Source organism: Lolium rigidum, chromosome 6 (assembly GCF_022539505.1).
Source record: "Lolium rigidum isolate FL_2022 chromosome 6, APGP_CSIRO_Lrig_0.1, whole genome shotgun sequence".
Lineage (NCBI taxonomy): Eukaryota > Viridiplantae > Streptophyta > Magnoliopsida > Poales > Poaceae > Lolium > Lolium rigidum.
Window position 1 is genome coordinate 345,725,320 of NC_061513.1, and position 4,278 is coordinate 345,729,597.

Genomic DNA, 4,278 nt, shown 5'->3' on the forward strand with positions numbered 1-4,278 from the left:
ATTAGAGGTGTTCATACATAGACTTGCAGGTTATTACTTCGCCATTGTGTTCATTTCATGTATACATCACTGAGTTATTATTTTTTTCCTGGATAAACATGTTACAAAGTTATTTCCATCTTTTTTCTAGACATCATGTTCCGAGAATAGTTCATATATGTATGACATCCATTCCTGTGTTGGAAACATTAAAGTCTCATGTGCCCTCGGTTATTTTTGTGTATCGAACTTTGTAAAATCCATAGTCAAGTCTCTAATGTGCCCACTGTTTGTAGAAATAAGATAATCAGTTTGATGTCTTGGATTTTCCCATGCACATTACAGTCGTAATTCAACATGATGAAAGAATCCTACATTCTTCAGCTTGTGGTTGGGTGCGGCGTGCCGCCGCGCCTGTCCTTGCTAGTGCTTATATATGTTTCAACTTTACACTACGAGCGATTTCTTGCGTCCATGTGTACAAAATTTGGGGTGACTACACCTCTCTCGGAAAATGGTGAATACACCACGACTTATTACAGTGCGTAATTTTTTGGCGCCACCCTCACAAGGATGAGCAAGTTAGTTTGGAAGTTTTGGGCGCCCCCAAAGATCAAATTCTTCGCATGGTTGGCCATCTGAAATAGGCTATGGCCAGCGGACCGTCTTGGGAAAAGAGGAAGAAATAATTATGGTCTTTTTACGCTTTGTAAACAAACTCAGGAGACTATTCTCTCATTCTCATTTCTCCAAAAGACTGCGAATGGTGAAGGAGTGGCTCGGTGTCTCTCCTATTCGAACTCAAGATTGAGCGACAGACTTCTCTATTAGACATTGGTGGACTATGATGTCATGCAAGCCGAATCCAAACCGAAAGGCTATGGCTTCCTTTACTATGCTTGTGAGTTGAACTATTTGGAAAGAGCGAAACGGAAAGATCTTCAACAACGAAACCGTGCCACCGACTATTGTTCTCAAGATCATTAAAAGTGAGGCTGAGGTTTGGGTCGCCGCGGGGACCAAGCAGTTGAGTTTTGTAATGACAGGAGAGTAATTCGCATAGGTCTTTTTTATTCTTGTTTAAACTATTATTATGACTCTTTTCCTTAATTAATGAACGGTGGCAAACCTTTTGCCACCTCATTAAAAAAAATTGGCATGACTGATGCATGTATCTTTGCTTAGTAAATTATACTAATTGTGCTCAGAGACTGGAGTTGTTTCTGTAGGAGCTCCAGTACGCGCGGCGCTGGGCTTCGGTTCGTGCAGGTCGTGTCGAAAATAGGGTTTCTGGACCAGGTAGGTGACAGTGAGCAGAAGCTCTGCGCCGCAAGCCTATGGGAAGTGCCGCACCGCTGGCTCAACCTCTTCCTTCCGCGTCTCGCGTCCCTGACTTCGCCGGCGGCGTCTTCCACGACATCCTCCGCTAAGGGCATCTCCAACCGCGCGACCCAAACGGACGCGCTGGGCCGTCCGTTTTGGGCCGTTTGGGTCGCCGGCCGGACACGCGGACAGCGGCCCGCGTCCGCGTGTCCGTTTGCATCGCGCGCTGCGCCCAACGCGCGGACGCATCGCATAATCCGGAAACACGAAAATAAAAGAAAAAAAGCAAATTTAAACGAAATTTGATTAAAACATATGCCCTATTTTGGGCAAATTTATACATAGCCCTATTTTGGGCAAATAACTAACAAAAGAAGCCCCTATATGGGCTTTTAAATTTAAACTAAGTAAAAACCCTCTATTAGGGTTTGGTCGGCGGCGCGGTGGCCGCCGGTGCGCCGCCTAGCCCCCGTGGGCGTCGTCGGTGGCCGTCGTCGTCGTCCACCCCGGGCGGCGACGCGCTGTTGTGGCTGGAGCGCGCCGGGGACTCCGGCCACGGAGACCACGGGGCCTCCTCCCACGGCGAGTGGGGGTCCGGAGCCACCCGGCGCTGCGCCGGCGCACGGAGCGGCCGCCTCCTCCCCGAGGCGCTGCCGCTCGTCCTGCCGGCGCGGCGCCCGGCCTCCCGGCGCCGCCGCTCGTCCTCCCGCCGCCGCCGCTCCCGGCGGCGGTCCTTGTCGGCGCGGCGCCCGGCCTCCTCCCGCCGCGCCGCCTCCTCCTCCTCCCGTGCCGCTCGGCTGGCCCGGGCGTGAGCGCCCGGCCCTCCGCTCTCCTCTACCTCCCGCCGCGCCGCCTCCTCCATCTCGGAGGTGCGAATGGCCGCATGGAGTTGCGTCCATTGCGCCTCCTCCTCCGCCGCCGAGATCATGAGGGCGGCGCGGAGGTCCGGGTCCTCCTCCGAGGACTCCGGCTTCGGCTCGAGGAGGAGAGGCGGCGGCTGCGGCAATGCCGCACCGCCGCGGGCGGCCTCTCCGATGTGGAGGCCGCGCCGGTATCCTCCCGATGGCCGCAGCGCCGGCGGACGACGGCGGCTGCCGCTCGCCTCGTCGTCGTTCGCTCGCGGAGCGAACCGTCGCTTCGGGGCCATGGCGGCGGTTTTTGCTCGGGTAGTGGAGTGGGGACCGGAGTGGAGGACCGGATCCCCTCCGAGTCCCCATTTAATAGTCTCCCCGATCACCGACGAGTGGGACCAAGGGAGACGAGGCGACCGACGCGCGGACGCGAGCGGACGGCGCGTGCCATCCGCGGCCACGCAAACCTAGCCCGGATTTGGGCCGGGTTTGCGTCGTTCCGGACGCCGCGGCCGTCCGCTTTTGCGGTGCGTCCCCGCGCTGGGCCGCGTTTTTGTCCGGCTCGACCCAAACGGACGCGCGGGCGCGGTTTGAATCGCGCAGTTGGAGATGCCCTAAGGTATCACGGGTGCCTCCAACCCTGATCTCATCTACCCCATGAACCTGAACAGGTGGGACAGCGGTGTCCCCGGAGGACGAGGAGGTGATCTAAGCGGTCGTCGGTGCCAGCGTCGTCAGGAGGTGGGCAGCTGTTGAAGCGGCTGGACGAACAGACGACGAGATCATGCGAATCTGCCAGGAGACCGAGATAGCGTGGTCGTACTACCCCGATCAGTCTGGCTGTGACCTGTGAGAAGAAGACCTCCGGTCCAAACAAATGGGCCAGATTTGTCGAGAGGAAGCGAAGTATATATGAATCCCAAGGCGATCATGTCCCGTGGCCAGAGAATTTTCACATCCCCACTGCCACTGGCTTGATCGATGCGGACAACATATATAGCTAGTCGCCATGCATGCAAGGGATTCACATGGATGTTCGTCATGATATGAACTGCGTGCATGGTCCCCACCGGAGAATCGATAGATACATGCATATCGTACACATGCATATATAGTGCAGGAAACGATGAAGGGAAACGATTCACATTCAATTTGCGCCACACGTGCGGTGCGACGTAGTAGATTATTAGTAAAATGTTTAGTTATGGTGCAGCTATTCACTACAGGAATGGACGGATACACCGACGGCCAGCTGCCCTCGGGGTAGGCTACGCAGACGGCAGCCCTCGGCGTATGACGTCGACGTTTAGGTCCCTCGGCATATATAATATTGACGTCGGCGTAGCCCGGCCCTCGGCGTACGGCAAAACCATCGACATACAAATTTTACAAATTCGAATTTTTTTTTCCAAAAAAATTTCAAAAAAATTTCGAAAAAATACTTTTTTTATATGCCGACGGCAAAGCCCTCGGCATAGAGTTTTAAAATTTAATTTTTTTACACCATTTTTTTCTTTTTTTTACTTGTTTATCTTTCACCCATACACTTTTAACTCTAAGTACACTTAATCTTAGGTCAAATTACAATCATGGCTAAACTTCCCAATCGATCACCCATCCTCACACTACTCCAACCTCAGTACGCTTAACTTCTTGGTTCCATTCGAATGAGCTTCCCTTAAAGAATTGACATCTTGCTGATAATAATAGCTTATCAACCCTATTAACTCTTGGACCATGATGTCACAACTCATTATTTTTGAATTCCAACCAATTACTTAAGTAAACAATAATGAATATATAAGTAACAATGATTAATAATATTGAATTCAAATAACAATAAAATGATTTTTTTGATTTTTTTCTATTTAATATGGAATAATTAATATCTTTAAATCGAAAAATCGAAATTCCACAAATAATATGTCTAAATCGATCAGAAAAATGAGAGGAATCTAAATATAACATCCATATCATCATTTGAACCTAAAAATTAGAGGAATCCAAATATGATGTCCAGTTTGCCATCTGGCCAAAACGGCCCCCTCGGGAGATGCGAAATGGCCGTACCGAGCGCGCTAGTGCACTGTTCGCCAACACGCTAAACGGAAAGAAATTAGCACAT

General features: G+C 51.3%; 1 pseudogene; it reads left to right on the forward strand.

Moving 5' to 3' along the window:
• Positions 1-859: 859 nt before the first annotated feature.
• LOC124664915 lies at positions 860-3,131 on the forward strand (annotated as a pseudogene).
• The last annotated feature ends 1,147 nt before the right edge of the window (positions 3,132-4,278 follow it).